The sequence below is a fragment of the Lepidochelys olivacea genome, assembly GCF_965140295.1.
Source record: "Lepidochelys olivacea isolate rLepOli2 genome assembly, chromosome: 4".
Classification (NCBI taxonomy): Eukaryota; Metazoa; Chordata; order Testudines; family Cheloniidae; genus Lepidochelys; species Lepidochelys olivacea.
The window spans coordinates 15,722,465-15,736,088 of record NC_140414.1 but is presented as its reverse complement, the minus strand read 5'-3'; the positions used below and the strand labels follow the sequence as shown (position 1 = coordinate 15,736,088).

General features: G+C 44.7%; 1 protein-coding gene and 1 long non-coding RNA gene across 2 annotated transcripts in view; one reads left to right on the top strand and one right to left on the bottom strand.

Moving 5' to 3' along the window:
- The window catches only part of CSGALNACT1 (chondroitin sulfate N-acetylgalactosaminyltransferase 1), a 91,077-nt gene extending 83,154 nt beyond the window's left edge, over nucleotides 1–7,923 (bottom strand). Inside the window, exons 1-3 of the mRNA XM_084625614.1 lie at nucleotides 7,808–7,923; nucleotides 5,780–5,875; nucleotides 2,673–2,758 (exon numbers count right to left, since the gene is read on the bottom strand). The gene's annotated coding sequence lies outside the window, so the exon portion shown is untranslated. The remainder of the gene's footprint in view (nucleotides 1–2,672; nucleotides 2,759–5,779; nucleotides 5,876–7,807) is intronic.
- Nucleotides 3,952–7,827, top strand: LOC311519266. The gene is made up of 3 exons (XR_014711240.1): nucleotides 3,952–4,067; nucleotides 5,933–5,992; nucleotides 7,692–7,827. It is a non-coding gene; the product is annotated as an uncharacterized lncRNA (long non-coding RNA).
- Nucleotides 7,924–13,624: the final 5,701 nt, after the last annotated feature.

Here is a 13,624-nt window from a genome sequence, read left to right as displayed (position 1 = left end):
GGATCTTCCTTAAATGTAGAAAGAAAGAAACATACTGTGTTTCACCCCAGCCTTCCAGCAGCAGAAGCCTTCCAGCTTCTCTTGGCTGCAGAATTCCAGGGGACTATTTCTATAGCATTTTGTGGGTTCCTTATTAAATAATTACAATAGTGCCTAGAGGGGTTTACTGAGACTGGGGCCCAACAGCAGTGGGTGCTGTGCAAACACACAGTGAGAGAGCACCCTGCCCTGAGAGCTTGCAATCTCAATAGGCAAGACAGACAAAGGGATGTGAGAGTAACCTGAGGCACATAGCAGGTCAATGGCACAGCCAGGAATAGAACCCAGGTCACCCACATCCACTGGACCATCCTGTTGATGCCTCCTTCTATGACCTTCCTCTATGTTCCCGTGTTCCATACACCCCTTTTGTGTCCCTACAAAGCGGCTTCTGCTGCTCCAGCATACCGTTTTGCACTGCTATCCATTTTCTCACAAGCAGGTGCTTTGCCCTGAGGGTTGCAGCCTCGACACACCACCCTTCATACAGCAAATTCAGTTGTGCCGTAAGACTGAAGTATTTCATGACTCCAGGAAGAAGTTATTACTGGCCAGTCATGCTAATTTTACTGCTATCGCCATGAAGAAGGGCAAGATGCAAAAGAATGCACAAACCTCTGACAGAATTGATTGAGATGGAGATAGATACTTATCCAAGAGTGCAGATGTGCATATGCTGTTCTCATCCAAGCATCTCGGAAGGAAGCATGTAAAGGTTTTTTTTAATATAAGGAAGATCAAAATGTTATGGACTAGCTAGCTGTGTTTATATCAATGTCACCAAGATAGGAACAACGTTGCCGGCATCATAAGCCTAACCATTTGTGAAAACCGTTCCCTCCTGCAACGAAACCCACGGAAGAGATCAGCTCTGCAGAATCTCTACCTAAGCATTCTGTAGGAGAGGTGGGGTCTGGCCCCTGGGAGAATGAACTTCAGATCCACAACCAACTCCCCAACAGTGATCCTGTAACTCTGCACTGGCTTTGGAACTTTGGTGTCATTTATCCTCACGCTCTCCCCGCACCCACCATCAGTTCCCCTTTCAATGGGTGAAGCATGTTCCCCACCCTAGAGCAGGCGCAATAGGAAAGTTAGTATAGCCCCAGTGGCGTAACACACTGGACATTCATACCCATTCTGTTGAAAATTCATTTCAGAAAAGGTGTGTTATATTTTGACACTAGTTGATTACATTGTTGAGTTTCAAGGCTTAAGAAGGCAAAACTGAAGTCAAAAGTACATTGGAAATTGTTTGGTGTGATAATGAATATGCAGTTACTTGTCAGTGAGGAACTGGCTGCAATCCTGCATTGTGCATTTCTAATCTTTTGAGTTAGAGGATATATATGTTTCTCCCCCCCACCCAGAAGTATCTGATAGAGAGGGTTGCAAAGATTTGGCTTGATGTTGAAGAAAGTTCTAAAATCTATTGAGCCTTAACTATCTTTTTCTTAAGTTACTCATGTGGAGATATTATAAATGATATGTTGTTATAGGTGCTTGAAAACAACTCTCTGTAGCTTTGTAATTCCCCCACTAATCTTCACTGCACCTCAACTCCCACAAACCACTGAAAAGCACCTCTCCTCAGCCAGGCCTGCCCAGTTTCAAAGTCATCAAGCAAACCATTTCAGAGATCTGAGGAGCCAAAAGGAAGGGCTAGAAGGATTTTCAAAATTGAAAGTGTTCTGATCCACACACCCCCAAGCCCCATCTCCACACAACAGAGTGTTCACCTTGAACTAAACTTTCCCTCGCTAAGATGTGCCATGTACAGTTCCCAATGGATTGATTTAACAATGATGAAATTACAGAGTGTGCGTCAAAATCTCACTCATAATAACTTGCTTGCTGCAATCTTAACTCTGGAAGGACAATCAGTCTCTCCACAGTGCTAATCAGAGCTCAACTCATTTGAAAAATAAAATCAACTAAGTTAATAATTCTTTAGTTCCCCAGAGAATAATCACACAGACTAACTGTAGCATTCACTACAATTTTATTTTCAACAATTGTGTAGAGCCAATGTCACCACCCCATCTGTCACATGAACTGGGCTCTATCAATATTGACTTGATATTTTGGAAAGTTATGAATTTCTTCATAATCCCAGGGGATTTTGAGGGGAATGAAAATCCACAGCCTGATGGAAATTATTATTTTGTTGGTTGCCTGTTTAGCTTCAGGATCTCATTTTTAAAAAGCATGCCTGGTAGGAAATACATTCAATGTGTTCTGAAACAATCCAATTAAACTCACGCACTCCCGGAAAGCCAGCACAGGAGAAGAGTGCTTAATATGGGAGTCAAAATCTTTTCCATTTTGCAAAGTTGGTGTGAGAATTGACCAGCCCAATATCCACACACCCACACTCTTTACCATGATGATAATGGTGGGGGGGAGGAGAAGAAGAAGAATTACCTGGGGTTGCATTGAAATAAGAAGTACAGGATTTAAACAAACAGTTTTACAATTCTGACTTGATCAACCATCTGTTTTTAATCAGACTGGAGAAAAGTGAATAAATAGCAAATAAAAGGAGGATGCCCATAAATACAGTACAGAGGAGAACAACGAGTCCATTTCAAAGACTAATTTCAGAGACAAGGAAAGCAGAATGAGTGACTTACCTCAATTACAGGCTGGAAAGAGCAATAACGATACACCTACATCCTTCCTTCCTGATGCAACTAATTTTAGGTCTTTTGATAGAAGTCTAAAAGGAAATACAAAAGACAATTGTATTTAACTGCCTTCCCTGCAGAGTGCCTGTTCAAAGTAGTAATAGGCTTTTGAAGGAACACTGGTAAAAAGAAGTGAGTGAACAAATTACAACTCAAAAATATAATTCTTACAAAATAAGAGAAAAGAAGATAGCTGTCCTGAAAATTCCTTGTAGGTCTTACTAAATGTTAAGTGAATGAAACCATACAGTAATTAAATGACACAGAGGCAGACTGACTCTTAGAGTTACACCACTATTCTCAATAAAGCGACACCATGCATCAGTTTGGCCCATTTGTTTCCATGACAAAGATGACAAACTAATCTTGCAAACCCCTGAAGAGCTAAACTAAAATTTCCACTAAGAAGGCAGCTTTGCATTGACTGGAATGATACAACTTTGCTAACTTGTCTCTAGCAAACTCCGGTACTTGCTAAAGCAACAGTTCAGCTACTGACCTGCAATGAAAGCTTTGTGTTCAGCTTCAGCGTTTCCTGACGGCAAACAATCTGCCGGGGGACGGGGGGGGGAAGCAGTTTCATGGAATGAACTGTTAAAAAAAGAAAATCCTCTCATAAGCTTTCCCTGAGGGGGAAGAAAGAATCCACAAGCTTTAAATTGGCCAGGCAGATTTAGGAGGAAGGAAAAAAAAAAAGGCAGCTCTTTCTGTTGCGTCAAAGAGCCCAGTGTGCAAATGGAACAGGGAACGGAGTTGTTACACTGGCAAGCCCTGGCTGAAGACAGCTATTCAGTATGCTCTCAGCATCCTCTCCCAGGGCTGGCTGGATACAGTCCCACTCCTTAGGCTCTTACAGAGGAGCTATGCTACTTCAAGAGACAATCGCTAAAGGACAGTTTCTGTATCAAGCCATTCAGCTGGCTTTACGACATAGCATGAGGACAGTTTCACACACAAGCGGTATTTACTTATGTATAGGAAGCAGGGAAAACATCTATACATATTCGAACTGGCAATCTTGTCACTGAATTATCAGAACTTGTAGAGAGAATCCTATTGACTGCATCACCCACCCTTTAAGTTATTTAATGTACACTTAAAACAGGGGTGGGCAAACTATGGTCCGTGGGCTGCGGCCGTTTTAAGCCAGCCCACGCGCTCCTGCTGGGGAGTGGGGTCTGGGGCTTGCCCCGCTCTAGCGCTGCAGCTGGAGTGACGGGTTGGGGGCCACACCACGCGGCTCCCAGAAGCCACGGCATGGCCCCGCGCCGAGGGTGGGGGGCCGCTCCACACGTAGGAGCCAGAGAAGGGAAATGCCACTGCTTCCAGGAGCTGCTTGAGGTAAGTGCCACTCAGATCCTGCACCCCTGAACCTCTTCCCACACTCCAAGCCCCTGCCCCAGCCCTGATCCCCCTCCCGCTCTCCAAACTCCTTAATCCCAGCCCAGAGCACCCTCCTACACCTCAAACTTCTCATCCCCAGCCCCACCCCAGAGCCCACACCCCCAGCCAGAACCTACACCCCTGTCCCAGCCCTGATCCCCCTCCTGCCTTCCAAATCCCTCAGTCCCAGCCCAAAGCACCCTCCTACACCCCAAACTCCCCAGCCCCACCCCAAAGCCCTCACCCCCTCCGGCACCCCAACCCTAATTCTGCGACCATTCATGGCCCACCATACAATTTCTATTCCCCGATGTGACTGTCAGGTCAAAAAGTTTGCCCACCTTAGCTTAGAAAATAGTTTTAGGAAGGGACTGTACTTATACGACGCGTCTCTTACTTGGTGCTAGAGATTCCAAAGACCACCCGATGGTTGCTTGCCCTCCGTTATACCTAGCCAACTCATTGTGTGCAGGGAGGTAGCCCAGGTGCAACGACTTGCCTTTAGTGGAATTGCACAGGAGTAGCTGTGCAGAGAATATTCACAATTCAATTAACAATTCTTTCACCAGTGTGTGCAGGAGCAGCAGAAACCAGGTCAAATAGCTGGGCAGGGCTAAGAGGAGTTACAAACAGGATAATGGTTGTAGGATGAGCAGTAGGAATACCTACTATTAAGGCTGCCTAATACTTCCTATTATAAAGCAGTTTTCAGAAAACAAAGAGTAAGAATAAATGGTCAGTTTTCACAAGAGTGCCCATCTCACAAAAGGCAGAGCAGGTTGTTAGCACAATTAACTTGACAGGCTGCACCTCTGTGAGAGCCAGATGAAGCCCAGATGGGCGGGGCGGGCTGAGCTTGCATAAAGCCAGCAAGCTGAGAACAGCAGAAGGCTACAGGGGCAGTAACTGACAGCTCCTGTAAAATCAATACAGATTTAGAAAAAAAATTATTTTGCAAAATCAATGAGTAAATGGTGCAGGAACCACAGTGAACTGCAAACAAAATTCACTCAAAGTACTAGAAAAATAAAGAACATCAGGCATGTAAGCAAAGGAGAACTGGTATTAACACAATAGACAAGGGAATTAAGTAACATACAGGTTGCTCTGTCCTTGTTATTACTGTTTGGTGGATTACTTAAGTGTATATGTAACCCACAATGTGTGACCTGGGCTGCAGAGGCTGGGTGGCAAGGCAGTGGGTAGCCTGCGTAGTAACCCTAGCGAGTAACTACTCCTGCTCTGCTCTCACACGGCCTCCAGCATGTAAGTTACTCCTAGCTATACTGTATGAGTGCTATGGCCAGCCACCCATGAACTACACTATGAGTAACACCAGCAAACTCCCTGTCCCAAACTTTCCCTTAGAAATGTGCATTTTGTTCTGCCCAGCACCCTCGCTGACAATACAAGCTCATATAAAGTCCATCATTTCATAATAGAAAGCGATATGCACAGATGTTATAATCCCAAATGAAGTTTCCCAAACACTTCAATCCAAACACACACTGGTTTAGATAAAACAAGTTTATCAACTACAGAAAGATGGATTTGAAGTGATTACAAGTAATGAGGCATAAAAGTCAGCACTGGTCACAAGAAAATAAATAAAAAACAATTAATATTTAACTTAACAAGCCAAATGAATTCAAAGCATAGGTTTCTCTTACCACATACTCTAGCAGTTTTACTGGCTGGAATCCTTTCAGTCAATACCCCTCCCCCTGTTCAGTGTTAATTTCAGTGTCCTTCAGGTGTTGCTGATGCTGTAAGAAGAGAGAAAGGGAGGAGTATTTTGGGGCCATTGTTCTTCTTTCTTATAGCTTTTTCTTTGAAAATAACATCACACCCTCTTTCCTGCCGAAGAGTGGCTGCTTAACCAGGTAATAATCCATTTGATTTTGTTGACACCTTGCTGAGGCATCAGTTTGTCTTTTATTTTGAGGAATTGCTTTGTGCCTGCTTTTCTAAACTTGGAACGTGTCTCAGTAATGTTATACAGTAGAATTTTATAACTTTACATCATGGGTGGCCAACCTGAGCTTGAGAAGGAGGCAGAATTTACCAGTGTACATTGCCAAAGAGCCACAGTAATACCTCAGCAGCCCCCCATCAGCTCCCAGCAGCCTCTCACCCACCAGCAGCCTCCTCGATCAGTGCCTTCCGCTCCCTCCCCCACCTCCCGATCAACTGGGAGGCTGGGAGTGGGAGGAGTGAGGGAACTGAAGGCTCAGGGGAGGGGGTGGGAAGAAGTGTAGTGGGGACAGGGCCTGTGGCAGAGCCAGGGGTTGAGCAGTGAGCATTCCCAGCACATTGGAAAGTTGGCCCCTGTAGCTCCAGCCCTGGAGTCATGGCTCTTCAGAGGTTAATATACAGGCTCCTTGTATAGGCACCATGTGGCTCCGGAGCCACAGGTTGGCCACCCCTGCTTTACATACAATGTTGCCACACGTATTTTACCTGGGGAATAATGGTCAGCAACCAAATTATGAGTTTTCAAATGATACCTCACAAAGCATACTTTGTATAAAATTCATTACAGTTTTGAAAAAGGGTGAGGAACACAGGGATATAGACTGTCACAAAGGATGGTCCTAAAGCCTGGGGTCCCACCTGAACACCTACACAGCAAGTTTTAGCCCTGCAGCCTGAGCCCCACAAGCCTGAGTCAGCTGACCCAGGCCAGCTGCAACTGTGCTGTGGGTCTTTTATTCCAGTGTTGACATACCCTTAGATGTACCTTTATGGTATGTCTACCCTGCAATTAAAAACATGCAGGTGGCCCATGGGGCTCCCAGGGCTCGGGCTAAGGGGCTGTTTAATTGCAGTGTAGATGTTAAACAGCCTCTTAGCCTGAGCCCCATAAGCCTGAGTCAGCTGGAATGGGCCAGCCAAAGGTATCTAATTGCAGGCTAGATTTACCCTTAGATAACTAGTCTGATCCTTTACTTCAGTCAGAAATGGTTCATATTTTTAGATCCACAGGTCCAGGGTTCAGTCCTCACAGGGGGCTGTTCAGGTACATTGTTACACGCTGATAGGTGCTATCTACGGGCTTTGTTAAGATATATTTTAGAAGCTTCAAGCTTCCAGGAGAAAAATAGTCCAAGCAGGTTACTGTCTTTAGGAGGGTGATCTTCTCCATATTAACACCCTATCTTGCAACCAGCTCCATGCACCCAGACCACTGGACCCACATGGAACCCTTTTGAGTCTCCATGGGGTCCAGGATCTGTGCAGAAAGAGGGAACATGTGGGCCTAGGGAAGAAATAGAGGGAGACACTGCCAGCTCCACACACCTGGAAAAGGTAATACAGTCCCAAACCACATTGCCTTTTCTGTTGACCCTTTCTACACTGAAGAACCCTGCCATATAAAGAGGGATCTGGGATAGCTTCAACCAGGTGAGGCCCTGATTGGCAGCATGCCTGCAGTAAAGCTGAGCTGAGCTGAGCTGGCAGGGAAGAGTGCTGGGAGATAGCACGGAGGTCCAGTGTGGTTGTCACTAGTCCCCTAATTCAGCCAGACAATTCCAGTTTCAAAGAAATGTCCCTTGTCTAACTGAACTTATTTTGGACCAGTGTCATAGATGGAGCTCAGGGAATCCACATGCTCTGGAGGCAGGACCAACTGGTCACTGAATGGATTCCCCAATCCCTGTGCAGTAAGGAAATGGAGGAGTTAACTGGAGATTCACCTGAAAGTAGTGCTGACTGCTTGAGTCACTTCTTCTGTGTTATCATGAATAAAGGTACTTTCCTCTGGTGTAACCACAGGTGCCCTTCTGCACTCCTCCTTGCTTGTGCCTTCCACACAGACATGGTGTCAGAACTGCCTGGGTCCCCACTCCTAAGACAGGAGAAAACAAGGAGAAGCGAGGAAAGAGACAGTGAGCGCAACACCTCTGTAGCTTGTCTCTGCACCCCCAACTAGTGGAGCAGCTCCCAGAACAGGCTGTGCAGCCAAGGCTGCACTGAAACTCTGCAAAGGTTGTCACTAGTCCCCTCATTCAGCTGGACAATCCCAATTTTAGAGGCAATGTCCTTTGTCCTGACAACCTATTTTGGACCATGATCTCACAAAGGTCAACACAAGGTACTATTCCTTAACAAAACAGCAAGGTTTCAGTTTTGAGCATGCAATTATTCTTGTAAACGTCCTGCAGTTTTAATTAGCCTTGTAACACTTAAGTAAGTTGGTGATAAATTCATTCACTGCCACCCACTTAAATTCCAGGCAAAGAAACCCAGAGCACTGAATACAAATATTTTGGGCACACAGCCTAAAATATGGAGTACTGTGGCAAGCACAGGACCAGTTCTAGCTACTACAGCCTGGGGTTTTTAGTGCTCTGGATTTCAGGAATTTTTGCTTCATGAAAGGATTCACCACTTTGATCCGCAATGTGTCAAATCAACATGCTGGGCTATGCTGTCTGAAACTTCTGTTCAGATCATGCTCTGCTCCCTGAGCCAGGACTAGATCTCTGGGATCTTAATTCCTAACATTTTACTATCACCTAGCAAACACAGGCATATAATTAAAGACTCTATCATAATGCTTATGCACATGGGGGAAGAACTAAGGTTCCACAGGCAGCTTTAATGCTGGCATTGCCCAATTTGTGAGTGCTTGATCTTGCAATGTTCTGTAATGTTCTGTAATGTAGTTTGATTGTGGGCTTGTTTTTTTCTTTTTTTAATGCAATATAGACCTGTGGGGCCCCCTTTTAGGTTACTACTATTGAGAGACTTGATGCATCTGAATTGCTAATGAGCTACACAAGCTTTCTTCTGCAGATCACCAGTTTTAATACAGCCCTGCTGGCTAGGGGCTGAATGCTGTTTCCATCTGATGGATATTTGGTGGGTCAGTTCCAGTTCCCGTTCCCATCTTCTGCTAATTGCAGACTCACAAGAGAGGCCAAGACCTATATAGGCCACGGAGACTGCACTAGCCCTGTTACCCCTACAGGTAGACTCCCCTCCCCCATCCCCAAATCACATGAGACATGCTGTCAGGGCAGTGTGTGGGGGAATGTTGCCCCTGTAGATCAGTACAGGACTTCTTTCACCAGTCCAGGGCTATCAGACCTACACCTTTCACAAGCAATCCATGCAAATACAAGGGGGATCAAGTTAACAGTTATCGGAATATTATATGGTAACAGGCAAATTAAATAATCAAATAATTTACAGAAAACACCCCTCATCTTGCAATTATATCCCCTCCCCAGCACAACATTCCTCCAACCTCCCCCACACAACTCTTCCCTTCCTGCCCCTTTGCAGAGAGATCTTCCTCTGGGCAGATAATCCCTTTCTTTCAGTGTGGGTTGGTAGGTGACAACCAGGTGTGTGTTTGAGGGGGGGGAATGTTGCCCCTGTAGGTCAGTACATTCATTACTCTGCTAGACACTAAAAATCATGGACTGAACAGAAACACTGGATTTAGTGTTCATTACAACAATCTGCAACCCACGAACACCTTTTTGTCCTCTGTGTGGCTCGAAAGCTTGTCTCTTTCATCAACAGAAGTTGGTCCAATAAAAGATATTATCTCACCCATCTTGTCTAATATCCTGGAACCAACATGGCTACAACTACACTGCATACAAAATCTCTCTTGGTATTTTATTAAGGATTTATTCAGAAAGTGGCAACAGTCCAAGATTTCAGACACTTCTGGGTCTTTCCCTGGAGTAATTGAGCTTTTCCTGTCTGCTGCTGCTTTATGAATAAAGTTGTTATCTTTATAGACTCTCTATATAACTATTGGCCCACATCTTGCCATATAACAGGAAAACACATGGAAGGGGAACAGGAGGAGTAAAATTATACAAGGTTCCCCTTGCAGTTTCTTGAGTAGATAGAAGATGTGGAGTTTGGCCCCCTGGGCGAAGTACCGAGTCCAGCCCACAGATTTCACAATCACTGAGATCCACATGTATCTTAGGACTCCACCACTGACACAGGGCCATCTGTGCAGAGCATGTGTGCCTCCACACTAGCTGTGATGCCCATTGCGACTTTCCTTGGCAGAGTATTTTTGCTCTGTGGCAAGTGATCTCAGAGCACATGCATAACAACTAGCAGTGAAGTGGCTGTTGTAAAATACGTGCAATCTACTTATCCATCCACAGACATCTATTGTCTGTGGCTGTAAGGGTGGCAGGTGAGATAATCCGGAGATATTGTTGCCATGTGAATAGTGATAGTTGTGCCATCTTTGTGTTCTGATGAAGCTGATGCCACATAGAATCGAAGGACTGGAAGGGAACTCAAGAGGTCATCTAGTCCAGTCCCCTGCATTCATGGCAGAACTAAGTAATAAGCACTAGCATCCTCCCTGACAGATACACTCTCCAGCCTTGTCACTGCTGCATCTGCTTACTCTTGGCCCTGGTTCAGTTATTGTGGGTATATTCTATTGTGATGTTATAATTTGTGCAGGAAAGACAGCAGAGTTCTTACATTGCACAGCTGATGTGCTGCTGCAGCCAACTAGACAGAGGTGCTGTATGACAAATGGGCTTTGTAATTAGCTGCTGCCAAAAATCCTTTGATTCTGTCAGCCTTGCAGCACTATGTTGGCGAAAAGCAAAATTGGGTTCAGGTACACACTATGCTGCCATTCTCCTACATGCCCCACTGGGCCTTTTAAACACTTTGGCAGGATTTGTTTAGTGTGCCCATGATGCTCCGTTATTCTGTATATCTACAATACATGAGCTGGCATAAATTATCACTGCTAACAAAGCAGGGTCAAGAGTAAGGCCAACACTTCTTGGATGAAGAAAAGGAGTACTTGTGGCACCTTAGAGACTAACCAATTTATTTGAGCATAAGCTTTTGTGAGCTACAGCTCACTTTATCGGATGCATACTGTGGAAAGTGTAGAAGATCTTTTTATACACACAAAGCATGAAAAAATACCTCCCCCCACCCCACTCTCCTGCTGGTAATAGCTTATCTAAAGTGATCACTCTCCCTACAATGTGTATGATAATCAAGTTGGGCCATTTCCAGCACAAATCCAGGTTTTCTCACTCCCCCCCCCCCCACACACACACAAACCCACTCTCCTGCTGGTGATAGCTTATCTAAAGTGACCACTCTCCTTACAACCACATTTGCTCCAACCCCTCAGACAGAGACAAACACCTACAAGATCTCTATCAAGTGTTCTTACAACTACAATACCCACCTGCAGAAGTAAAGAAACAGATTGATAGAGCCAGAAGAGTTCCCAGAAGTTACCTACTACAGGACAGGCCTAACAAAGAAAATAACAGAACGCCACTAGCCGTCACCTTCAGCCCCCAACTAAAACCCCTCCAACGCATTATTAAGGATCTACAACCTATCCTAAAGGATGACCCAACACTCTCACAAATCTTGGGAGACAGGCCAGTCCTTGCCTACAGACAGCCCCGCAACCTGAAGCAAATACTCACCAACAACCACATACCACACAACAGAACCACTAACCCAGGAACTTATCCTTGCAACAAAGCCCGTTGCCAATTGTGCCCACATATCTATTCAGGGGACACCATCACAGGGCCTAATAACATCAGCCACACTATCAGAGGCTCGTTCACCTGCACATCCACCAATGTGATATATGCCATCATGTGCCAGCAATGCCCCTCTGCCATGTACATTGGTCAAACTGGACAGTCTCTACGTAAAAGAATAAATAGACACAAATCAGATGTCAAGAATTATAACATTCATAAACCAGTCGGAGAACACTTCAATCTCTCTGGTCACGCAATCACAGACATGAAGGTCGCTATCTTAAAACAAAAAAACTTCAAATCCAGACTCCAGCGAGAAACTGCTGAATTGGAATTCATTTGCAAATTGGATACTATTAATTTAGGCTTAAATAGAGACTGGGAGTGGCTAAGTCATTATGCAAGGTAGCCTGTTTCCTCTTGTTTTTCCCTACCCCCCCCCCCCCAGATGTTCTGGTTTAACTTGGATTTAAACTTGAAGAGTGGTCAGTTTGGATGAGCTATTACCAGCAGGAGAGTGAGTTTGTGTGTGTATGGGGGTGGGGGGGATGTGAGAAAACCTGGATTTGTGCAGGAAATAGCCCAACTTGATTGTCATGCACATTGTGTAAAGAGTTGTCACTTTGGATGGGCTATCACCAGCAGGAGAGTGAATTTGTGGGGGGGGGGTGGAGGGTGAGAAAACCTGGATTTGTGCTGGAAATGGCCCACCTGATGATCACTTTAGATAAGCTATTACCAGCAGGACAGTGGGGTGGGAGGAGGTATTGTTTCATATTCTCTGTGTATATATAAAGCCTGCTGCAGTTTCCACGATATGCATCTGAGGAAGTGAGCTGTAGCTCACGAAAGCTTATGCTCTAATAAATTGGTTAGTCTCTAAGGTGCCACAAGTACTCCTTTTCTTTTTGCGAATACAGACTAACACGGCTGTTACTCTGAAACCTCTCCTTACAATGTGTATGATAACCAAGGTGGGCCATTTCCAGCACAAATCCAGGGTTTAACAAGAACGTCAGGGGGGAGGAAAAAACAAGGGAAAATAGGTTACCTTGCATAATGACTTAGCCACTCCCAGTCCCTATTGAATAGAGACTTGAATAGGGACTGGGAGTGGCTAAGTCATTGTGCAAGGTAACTTATTTTCCCTTGTTTTTTCCTACCCCCCCCCCAGACATTCTTGTTAAACCCTGGATTTGTGCTGGAAATGGCCCACCTTGGTTATCATACACATTGTAAGGAGAGTGGTCACTTTAGATAAGCTATCACCAGCAGGAGAGTGGGTTTGGGGGGGGGGGGGTGAGAAAACCTGGATTTGTGCTGGAAATAGCCCAACTTGACTATCATACACATTGTAGAGAGAGTGATCACTTTAGATAAGCTATTACCAGCAGGAGAGTGGGGTGGGGGAGGTATTTTTTCATGGTTTGTGTGTATAAAAAGATCTTCTACACTTTCCACAGTATGCATCGGATGAAGTGAGCTGTAGCTCACGAAAGCTTATGCTCAAATAAATTGGTTACTCTCTAAGGTGCCACAAAAGTACTCCTTTTCTTTTTGCGAATACAGACTAACACGGCTGTTACTCTAAAACTTCTTGGATGATTATCCTTGTGGCCCAGTGCTTGTGAATGGCTTTTGACTTAGCTCTATGGGGCAATATTTGTCCACCTTTAAACAGCTCTGACAAATGGATAGGCACAGGGATACACAGGTGACAAAACAGCAAACTTACAATAAGTTCAAAGAAGATTTTCTTACAAAGAACATGCTTCCAAAGCCCCTGTAAATAGTGAAACCAAGTTATGGCAGGAAGAAAAGTCTGAAGCAAAAACAATTTAAGTACTATCCATTTCTATAAAGAAAATGTGACAACCTCAAATACAAAATAACGAAACCTTATAGCATCTTCAGAGCAATTCTAAAGGGCTCGATACTAGAAAAACCCAGGTGACTACAAGTGTAAAACTGTACTGGGATGAAAGATTAAAC